Consider the following 10704-nt stretch of genomic DNA (forward strand, 5'->3'; position numbering starts at 1 on the left):
CCCCCCCCCCCCCCGTCCTCTTTCCTTCCCTCGCTCCCTCCCTCTCTCCCTGTCTCTGTACAGGGGATTGAGCCTAGAATCTCACCTGTGCTTGGCAAGTGCTCTCCTGCTGAGCTACACCATCAACCCGCTTATTCTGAGGCAGGGTGTGAGTTGCTCAGTTTGCCTAAAGGTCGTGATCCTTCAACCTCAGCCTGCTGAGTAGCTGGGATTACAGGTAAACATCACTAGGCAATCTGTCCTGTTAATTTCACCCACTCCAGAATTTTAAAAAAATAATTAATTAATTTACCAGGCTGGGAATTCAACCCAGGGCCTCATACAAGTTAAACAAGTGCTCTGCTGTTGAGTTAAACCCTCAGCCTCTGATTGTAAATTCTGCTTTTAATTAATTAATTACAATATACAGGATCTTTGCAATGAGCTACATCCGCAGCCCTAAAAAAGAAAAAAAAAAAAGTGGCTTTTTTTGAGATAGCGTTTCACAAGTCACTAAATTGTCCAATCTGGGGTAAAACTTTCAGTCCTCCTGCCTCAGCCTCCCAGTGATGGGATTATGGTCATGTACCATCACACTTGCCTGGCTAATGACTCCAGAATTTTTGAAGTCATTATCATGAATTTCACCTTTTCTCTCAATCTTTACTTTCATTTGTTACTAAATTTTGTCATTTCTGAAACAGCTTTGGAATTTGATTTTTTTCCCCTTCGGCATCCTTCCCTTCTGTTACATTTCCTTACCATGTATCTACCTTATCAATGTCAAACTAATTTTTCCAAAATGAAAACTGAATTCTACTTCTCCTTAGAGTGTCTAATCGCTCCTGTATGTTGGAGGGTAAAGTCTGTAGTCCTTGGTGAGCATGGCTTATATCTTCCATGCTCTGGTCCTGGCTACATCATCCACCTGCTCCCAAAATGCTAGAGACTTCTGTCGTTGGGGATTGTACTCTCCTCATCTTTGTAGTTCTAGTACCTAACATGGTTTTGGGAAACCAATAAATTTTTTCTAAATGAATGAATTAAGAGATAAAAACCAAAATGGGCTTTTGCAATTAAGCTGGATGGATAAAACACAGATAGAGGATCTATTCGAATTTTCCAAGGAATTTTTGATAATTGTGTTGAGCTAATTGATGAGATTTTTTGCCATTAATAATTGTTTCCTGGGCCGGGGATTTAGCTCAGTGGTTCTGTGGCCTGCCTTGTAAGCTCAAGGACCTGAGTTCAATCCCCGATACCAAAAAAAAAAAAAAAAAAAAAAAAAAAAAAAAAAAAAAAAAAAAAAAAAAAAAAAAAAAAAAAAAAAAAAAAAAAAAAAAAAAAAAAAAAAAAAAAAAAAAAAAAAAAAAAAAAAAAAAAAAAAAAAAAAAAAAAAAAAAAAAAAAAAAAAAAAAAAAAAAAAAAAAAAAATTGTTTCTCCATGAACTACAAAGTACTTGGCACATAGTAGGTATTTAACAAACATGTATTAACCAGGAAGTCAACTAATGATATTGTATTGTATTAAGCCAAGCAAAAAAAATTTTTTTAAGATGCAAAGCTCAATTAATTACCAAGCAGTTTGTTTAGGGAAAACTCCATTCTGTGTGAAAGGGCCACTGTGCTGGCCAGATACCCAAGCAGAGAGACCAGCCTTCAAGGCAATTTAATTGGGCATATTTCTCATTGCCCAGAATGCAGACCTGCTGTTGGAGGGGCCACCTGTCTTCCTGAGGTCAGCAGTTCCAGTGTTAGATTTATGAACTGTAACCAGATCTGGCTTCAGATGCTGCCAAAACAGGGATTTCCCAAGGTGCAGTGACTGGATGCTAATTTGGGTAGATACCTCTTCAAGACTTTAAGTCTTTCAAAATGAAGATCTTATGCTTTAATAAACTCCAATAAAAGTTTCCATTTTTAGTGAAAAAAACTCACAGATTTTGTAGTTGGGACATGTCACAGACATGCTGGCATTTTCATACTTTTTGGGGGGTTTAAAATTCAGTATTTTATGAGGTCCTAGGAACTTGTTTGCAAAGTAGTGTGTTATGAAAAATGACTCTGGTGCAATAGGATCACTCCCTTCAGAGAACTCACAAGTAAATTTAGTTAGTTAAAGCCTCTGCCAGTATATTCCAAGCCCAGAGAATCAAAAGGTTACCTCCAGTTGCCAGTTGCTCTTCTCTGTTGCTTCTCCTGATGTCTAATTTGAAGAAACTCCATTTTGCTGCAGATGCGAGTCTCTCAGTAGTCTCATCCTTGAACTTTCCCCCAACCATTCATTTCTCTCAAGTTTTCAAGGAAACACAGTGGTCCATAACATAGTTCCCTTCCCTCAAAATACAACAGGGTAAACTGGTTAAAATACCAGTAGTCAAGACTTTGTAAGGCATTTTGTTTTCTTGACCAGAAGGGTATTAATCAACTCTGTTAGTTATATGAAGAGACCAAACATTTAATAATCTTGTTATTAAACTTGAATGTGGCCAAATACTTTCTACTATCATGCAAACATGAAATAGGCTTTCTTCTTTTCTTTTCTGGTGCTGGAAATTGAACCCAGGGCTCCATACATACTAAACATGCACTCTACCATTGAACTACACCTCCACTCCCTCTTGCTTTCAGCTTGACCAGCTACAAACTTCAGCAAATGAAACTTCTATCTTCAAATAAGATGTTTTCCTTTTGGCCCTCTGGGATGGAGAATGGAGAGCTGAAAAGAAAGGAGGCCAACTTTTATTCATCCCAGTTACTGAGAGTCTTAGAGCTTTAGGGAAAGATTTCCCCAGGGAAGAGACAGTGTCATTTACAGGTCTTTAAAAAATTTATTAGGCAATTTGATTTTTAATGTTTCTGCAATCTTAGTATAGTGGTGTTTTTTTTTGTATCCCTGAGCTGTGTGTTTAAATGTATATCCCAATGTCAAAGTTGGTCTCTGCATATCACCACTTCCCACTATTTTCAAAATGACTCCTTTCTTAATTATTTGCAGACTTACAATTTTACTTGAGAACAATCTGAAATGCTCCTGACTGGTTGTGTGTGAAGCTGGTCACTTTGTGCCTTCAAAGTTATTTGAGAACAAATGCAGCCTGGTTGGAGTTTGGTACCTAGGAATAAATATTGAGGAAGGGCAGGGCTGCCTGGTGGTTAAGAATCTGGGCTCTGAAATCTGCTAAGGTGGGCTTTGAGTTCACACATTTATGTAGACACATATGACAAGTGTGAGTGGTATCAGAGACCCCCACAGTGGGTTCCTATCTCTTGCTCAGTGCTATGGCACCTGGCAAGAAGAAAGACTTGGAGACAGAATTAAAGAGACAGAGATACTGGGAGCCAGGATGACCAATGTTCATGCAAGCAAGGCTGAACAAACAAAGGTCCTGAACACCCAGAGCTGTTGATACTTATTGGTGACATCATAGTTAGACTGAGGTAAAGGGCTACGTGAGAGGACATGTAGTTGCTATGGCCACGTTACTGATGCAATCAAAGCTTGCAAAGGAGAAGACAAAGTATTCTTGATATAGGAAAAGAACAGACAAAATATAGGTTGTAGTTAATAATTAACCTTGTCTTTTTAGTAAAGATGGCGTTTTAACTCTGGGAACAGAATTTGGGTGCGAGCCACTGTGACCTTGGCATGTAGGCTTTGGTCAGAGTCCCTTCTATAAACAAGCCAATAGTGGGGTTAACTCTTTACTGCTGGCACTGCTTACAGCCTGCTTTGAGCATAATCAACAGGATGGTCCTCCACATCGTGGCAGATCTGTGAGGAGGCAAGGAGTCCAGGAAGATTTGTCAAGGAGAAAAGACAAGAGATTGGTTTTAGAGGAGGAAAAGATGCATGTAAACTGACCTTAAGGAAGAGTATTCTCAGGGCTGTCACAGTGCATGAATGACCTTTTTCATCATTGTTGTTGAATGTCTCAGGTACCTTTCTGACTTAGAATTCGTGGGGTAGGGCAATAGGGGGAAGAACTTAGAAATCATTGCTTGATTTTTTTTTTTTTAAACAGTATTTTCAGTTTGGTCATTTGAAAGTAAAAATTTGTTGGTAGTAAAACTACATCTTTTCCTTAGCTAAACTAACTACTTTGTCAAATGCAGATCAGAGTCACAGCAAAATATAAAGCTACTTATGCACCTATATATGCCTAGCTTTCTTTGGGAATGACAAACAGATGAGATCATTGGCCTCATGACTCCAACAAAACTGTACAACCCAAGTTTATATATAGGTTAACAAGTCATCCTTAAGGGAAGTTGTGGTCCAATTTAGTCCAGGAGAAATATGATAGTGATTTCCACCAGGGAAGTGGAAATAAAGAGAAGGATATAGATTCAAGATCTTCATAGACAGCCTATTTTATTTTATTTTTTATTGGGTTTCATTGTGCTCTTTTCATACATGAAATGACATGCTTTGATCATATTGTCCCTCCTATTAACCTCTCTCCCCTCCCCTCTCCTCTCCCTCTAGTCTCCTCCCGCTTTCCTACTTATTGTTTGTTTGGTTTTAAGGTAGGCTCTCTATATGTAGTCCAGGCTGGCCTTGAACTCAAGGTGATTCTCTTGTCTCAGCCTTCCAAGTGCTGGGATTATAGATGAGTGCCACCATGCCTGACCCTCTTCCTCTTTTCTAACAGCCTCTTTTACTTTCATGTCATTCTTTTTTTTTTTTCCTAGATTCCATATATTAGGGAAAACTGAGTCTGGCTTATTTTGCTTAATATAATGATCTCTACTTCCATCTATTTTTCTGTAAATGACATTATTAAATTCTTCTTTATGGCTGAATAATACTCTACTGTGTATGTGCACCATATTTTCTTTACCATATTCATTGGCAGATACCTATGATAATTCCACAACTTTTGTTACTGTGGGTTTGTTTTTGTTTTTGTTTTTAAAAAGGGTCTCACTATGTAGTTGAGACTGATCTGGAATTCACTATGTAGCCCAGGCTGGTCTCGAACTCACAGCGATCCTCCTGCCTCAGCCTCCCGAGTGCTGGGATTACAGGCATGCGCACCACGCTCAGCTAACTTTTGGTATTGTAAATAACAATTTTGTTATCGTTATTGTGAATTGTGTGGCAATAAACATGGGAATGCAAGAATCTCTATAGTATGCTGGCTTTGATTCCTTTGCATTTATGCCAAGGACTGGTATAGCTGAATCATATGGTAGTTCTATTTTTAGTTCTTGAGAAACTTCCATACTGATTACCATAGAGTCTTAGCCAGCCTATTTTAGACATGACATATTGTGAAGAGAACTAGTAGGTAACATTTTGTAAAAGCCTCTTTTCTGCGGACAACAAAGGTATAAGGTATTCTGTTGTAAGCACAAACTACATCAAAAGACAATGAAATGGGTCTGGGGATGTAGTTGAGTAGTAGAGTGTTTGCCTAGCATGTTCAAGGTCCTGGATTTGATGCCCAGCACACCACACACATATGCACACACACACACACAGTAGTAAAAAAAAAAAAAATCCAAAGCACAATGCTGGTAAAGGAAAAACTACCAGATCCAATTCTTTGGAAACTCTACTTTATTCATTCATTTATTAATTTTAAAAAATCAGTTTTTTACATTTCTTACTATAGAGACTATGCACTGTGTATCAGGACGCCCCCCCAAATGTGTCCTTGTCTTGTTGAATTGGAAAAAAACAGACAACAAGAAGGAAAGCAAATATATAATTATACATTCACCCATTTGTGCATTCAAAAATAATTATTGAGTACTTATTACATTGTGGGAATATGGTAAGATTTGGAAATACAATGAAAAGCAAAGATAGATGGGTGTCTCTCTTCATGGGGCTTTCTGTTCAAAGAGACAGGCAGCTTACTCAGAGTTCCACTACAGAAGGGAAATTATAGGTGTGCTAAGAGCTGTGACAGAAAGTACAGGAGGGAAATTTGCTCTCAAAAGGAGGCTTCCCTCAGAAAGTGAGAATGGATGAAGAACTGAAGATGTGGAAGAATTACCCCAGTGATTGGAGGGAAAAGATAGCAAGCCAGGCCAGAAGGAACAGCATGTGGCAAAGGCATCTTCTGTGCTACAGGATGCAAGTGTGGCTAGAAGAGGAAGATGAACACACACAGGGGACCAAGAGGGAACAGCAGGAGGCAAAGGAGCAAATCCAGAGAGTACTGATTGTGGAAGCTTCAGAAGGAGTGTTTCAGAAAAGGAGAACGAGGACGACTGAGTCACACTGCTGAGAGGCTAAGTAACACGAAAGCTGAAAAATGTCCTCTGGATTTCACAACAAGTAGCTCATTGGTGAGAGCAACAGAATAAAGGGCCACCAGGCAGAATGGAACAGTTGGGAGAGTGAGTGAAAGGTGAGGAAATGGAGGGTGCAAGAACATCGATTAGAAATTGTACTGGCACAGGTGTAACAGAATCTGATGGCAGAAGCTCACCTATATAAGGCTATTTTTTTCACATAGAAAAAATGACAGGAGATGGCAGTTCTTGATGGTGCAATGATTTCATGATGTCTTAATTGTCCTTGAATCCTTTTATTTTTCTGTTCCTTCATCCTCAGGCATATCCACCCCCTTCCCATTGTTCACTCAGCTAGGAAGAAGGAAGAAACATCAAGGGGAAAGGACTCGTAGCTATATCAAGAATGTAGAGCCAAGCATGGTGGCACATGTCTGTAATCCTAGCACTCTTCGGGCTGAGGTAGGAGGATCCCCACAAATTTGAGGGCAGCCTGGGCAATATAGTTGAGTTCAAGGCCAGCCTGAATCAGACTGAGACTCTTGGGCAGGGAATTTAGCTCAGCAGTTTGGTGGCCTGCCTTGCAAGTGCAAGGACCCGAGTTTAATCCCTAGTACAAAAAAAAAAAAAAAACAAAAAAACAAAACAAAACAAAAAAAAAAACCAGAAATTTGCTGTCAACCTCAGCCACAGCTTACACATCATTGATCAGAACTGTCACATGGCCATTCCTAGTTGCAAGGGAGGCTGGGAAATACAGTTCTTTAGCTGGACCCACTGCTGCTCTAAAAAATAAGATATGTGCTCTCTGTTGGAAAGAAATGGAGATGAAACTTGGAAAGGCAACTATAGCAGCTACATGACAAGTACAAATAATACATCCAAAAAATATGTCCATAAAGGATATGAGAAAGATAAAATGATGGAAGGGGTATGGGATTGAGTGACTTGTGAAAATTTGGAATGATGGAATGTATTTAGAACTTGATGAAAAGATCTAATGAGAGAGAATAAGAGATTGAATATATAAAAGACAAAAAATGATAATTGATAGTATAATGTTCCTTAGAAGGAAGAAAGGGAAAATGAATCTAAATTAGAAAAGAGGGATTAACATTAAAAAGCAATAAAGATAAGCCCTTTATTATAACACAAAGTAGCAAAAGTAGGATTATGCATTTAATATTGAGAAGATGGGACTTCTCTTTGCACTATATTTTAGGAGGTAAGGTTATCTGTTGCCAGTGAGAGGGTAGGAGGGAGTGGTCAGAGATTTGAGAAATTAGTTTGAAATCGCTGTTGTGGAGAGTAACTGAGGCATCTAATCTCAGAAATTTGGCAGGAATCATTTCCATGATGGTAATTATATGAACTGTCATTTTCCCCAAGTGGATCAGTGACTATAAAGAAAACAAAACAAAACAAAGAACTGTCTGAAAGTACCTAATTGATAAAACTCAGACATTTATTGAACATAATGAGTTTTCAATGCTCTTTGTATTCTGTTAAAAGTGTTTTATTGATCAGGGAATGAAAGTTTAGTGACTCAACTGCTAGAGAAGCAACTTCATGGGGACTAAAGTATTATGCAAAAATGAAAAATCGGAAAATATAAGGATAAGCTATACAACAAGCAGAACCCTTGGGTTTCCAAATATGGAAAAATGTTAAGGTATATATTTGTATGTGAAGAGCACAAATACAGAGACAAATTGGAATGGAGTGAAACCATAACAATCAAAAATTCTATAAAGCTTTTGTAAAACCATAATTCTCCATCACTGTGCTTTTTTGTTCATAATTAATATGGAATTTCTAAATTGGCATGTATATATATATATAAATGGCTGCATCTTCTCACAGTCTAACAAATTCCACTTCAACCTGGACTAGAAATGGAAAGTCTGGAAGTGGCTCATAATTAACAATCTAAGAGTGGATAACTGAGTCTTGGGAGATACATCTTTTGAGTGTGTGGAGTTATCAAGTTCCCTTGACAAAGTCCATGTGCTTCTTAAATTGAGAGAACCAATTGCCTAGTTGTTTTAAATGAGTGGCATCAAAATAGAAATGGGTTAAGGGGAAAAAGGCAATTTTAATTTTTACTCACAGAATACAAAAAAAAAAGCATGAACTTGTTTTATTTATTTGTGTGTGTGTTTGTGTGTGTGGGTTACTGGAAAATGAACCCAAGGGGTGCTCTACTACTGAGCTACACTCCTTTTTATTTTTTATCTTGAGGTAGGGTCTCGCTAAGTTGCCCAGGCTCCCCTAGAGCTGTGATCCTCCGGCCTCAGCCTCCTGAGTAGTTGGATGGTGAGTGTGCATCACTGAACCCAGCTATTTATTTTTTTGGAAGAAATCTTAGGCCATTTTAACTACAAAAGTTATACATACTGTATATTTCTTGCATCTGTCAGAGAAGTGGATATCAATACAATTAAATTGTAAGTTTTAAAAATAATTTTAAAAACTTTTTTTTGTTTTTTTTTTGAGACAGGGTCTCACTATGTAGTTGAGACTGACATGGAACTCACTATGCAGCCCAGGCTGGTCTTGAACTCACAGGGATCCTCCTCCCTCAATCTCCCAAGTGCTGTGATTACAGGCATGTGACAATAATTTTAAAATTTTAATGTAGGGTAGGTGGTGTAGCCAGTGGCAGAATGCTTGCCCAGCATCCATGAGGCCCTGGGATTGATCCCCAGAGCCTAAAAACAAAACAAAAGAAAAGAAACAAAGAAACAGGACTTGCCTGGGATTTGGCTCAGTGGTTCTGCTGCCTGCCTCACAAGAGCAAGGGCCCAAATTTGATCCCCGGTACCAAAAAAATCAAACATTCGGCTGAGCAAACAAACAGGACTTACTGCTGCCCACTGCCAATACAGAAGATGCAGGAGAAATTAATGGGGAAAAGCACAATCCAGGCATACCACAGACAAGCCAAGTAACACAGACAATCAGAAGAGACAACAAAATTTTTAAAAAGTTTTTATTCTCACATCTAGATGTTTTGTCTATAAAAGTCCTGTCTCCTTCCCAATTTGGTGAGAATCTCTACCCCTTAAAATATCAGTATCGATTTGGAACCCAATCCATGAAATCTGACTTTTAAAGTCTCTGACTTTAAATTTTTCCTTCATGGGCAGGGGATTTAGCTCAGTGGTAAATCCACCACCTGCCTAGCAAATGCAAGGACCCAAGTTTGATCCTGGGCACCAAAAAAAAAAAAAAAATTTCCTTCACCAAATGTATTTGTTGCATCTGATAGGAACACATTCTCTTATTTTCCAAGAAATGGAGTTTTATCTAGATTGAATTTGTAATTCTGGCCAGTCCAGCATTAGGAGAGGTTTATTTATTAAAAGAAAATTCTATTTTCTGATTACATTTCATAGAATTCAAAAGGTCAGAGGCCTCTCTGGCATGTCTTCCATTAGTTGGTCACTGTATTCCCCACATTTTGTTGGATGATTGGTCTGAAAACTTTTCAAGTAAGTATTTATGCTAACAAAGCACCTTGTGTCTTCATAGAGAGTATCATCCTACTTGGAGAGAGAACTAACATTACCATTCATTGTGCATATACTACATGCCACACTGTTCTAGATGGTGCTTAGTCTGTCCTCATAGCAGCCCTCCAACTTACTTATTATTGTTCCCATTTACAGAAGACACAACTGAACCTGGGCTTGCAAGTTTAATTAATTTGCCCAAGATTCCTTATATGGAAAATGGCCAAACCATGGTTATAGCCATTATGATACACTGTCCCAGCAAGGTGTTCAACTCTTAATGAATGGTACTCAAGTCACTGAATCAGTCTGTCTCCTTAGTAAGCAAAACTAGAATCACAGCCCATTTATCAGACTCTGCTACCAGAATGACAAGGCCATACTGCTCTCTATCACCTTTGGTGACACTAGTCACCAGCTATTTTTAGTATCATCTGCATTTATAGTGTGATCATCCAAAAACATTTCATCAAACTCACCAAATGTGATAGTTAACTGCTGTGTCAGCTTGAGGAAGAAATACCCAACTGACTGGCTTAGCAAATTCTGGGTGTGACTGAAAGGGTTTATTGAAGACAGAAGACCTGGGGATGTGAGTGGCATCAACCCATAGGTCTGTAACCTGAATGGACTGAAACAGGGAAAGAAGGAAGGCTCGCTTATGTTTTTTTGGAGCAGCTCCAGTCTTCACCTTCCCCTTAAACGTTCAGCTCCTGGTTTCCAGGGCCGACTCCTCAGATTTGCACTGCAGACCTTTTGGCTTCCTAATTCAGATTTCAGGGTGAGCTCCAGGACTTTGACTTTTGATGGATCCTTCAGACCTCCAGCACACAGATGGCCCTGTGGGCTCTTCCATACCAACTCTGCAGGCAGCTACTGTAAGCCTACCTTGAAAAATCCTTAAATTCATCTTTTCATATATTAAATCTTTTTCTAGCACTACCACATTTGGTTAAGCACT

At 38.7% G+C, this 10704-nt stretch overlaps 1 long non-coding RNA gene across 1 annotated transcript in view; it reads right to left on the reverse strand.

The window, feature by feature from the left end:
- LOC104852210 overlaps positions 1 to 10704 on the reverse strand; it is a 71254-nt gene that overhangs the window by 44801 nt on the left and 15749 nt on the right. The window contains exons 3-4 of the long non-coding RNA XR_004517453.1: positions 2576 to 2698; positions 2144 to 2316 (exon numbers count right to left, since the gene is read on the reverse strand). This is a non-coding gene — a long non-coding RNA (uncharacterized LOC104852210). The remainder of the gene's footprint in view (positions 1 to 2143; positions 2317 to 2575; positions 2699 to 10704) is intronic.

The sequence above is a fragment of the Fukomys damarensis genome, unplaced genomic scaffold, assembly GCF_012274545.1.
Source record: "Fukomys damarensis isolate Sample0158 unplaced genomic scaffold, DMR_v1.0_HiC HiC_scaffold_2, whole genome shotgun sequence".
NCBI lineage: Eukaryota > Metazoa > Chordata > Mammalia > Rodentia > Bathyergidae > Fukomys > Fukomys damarensis.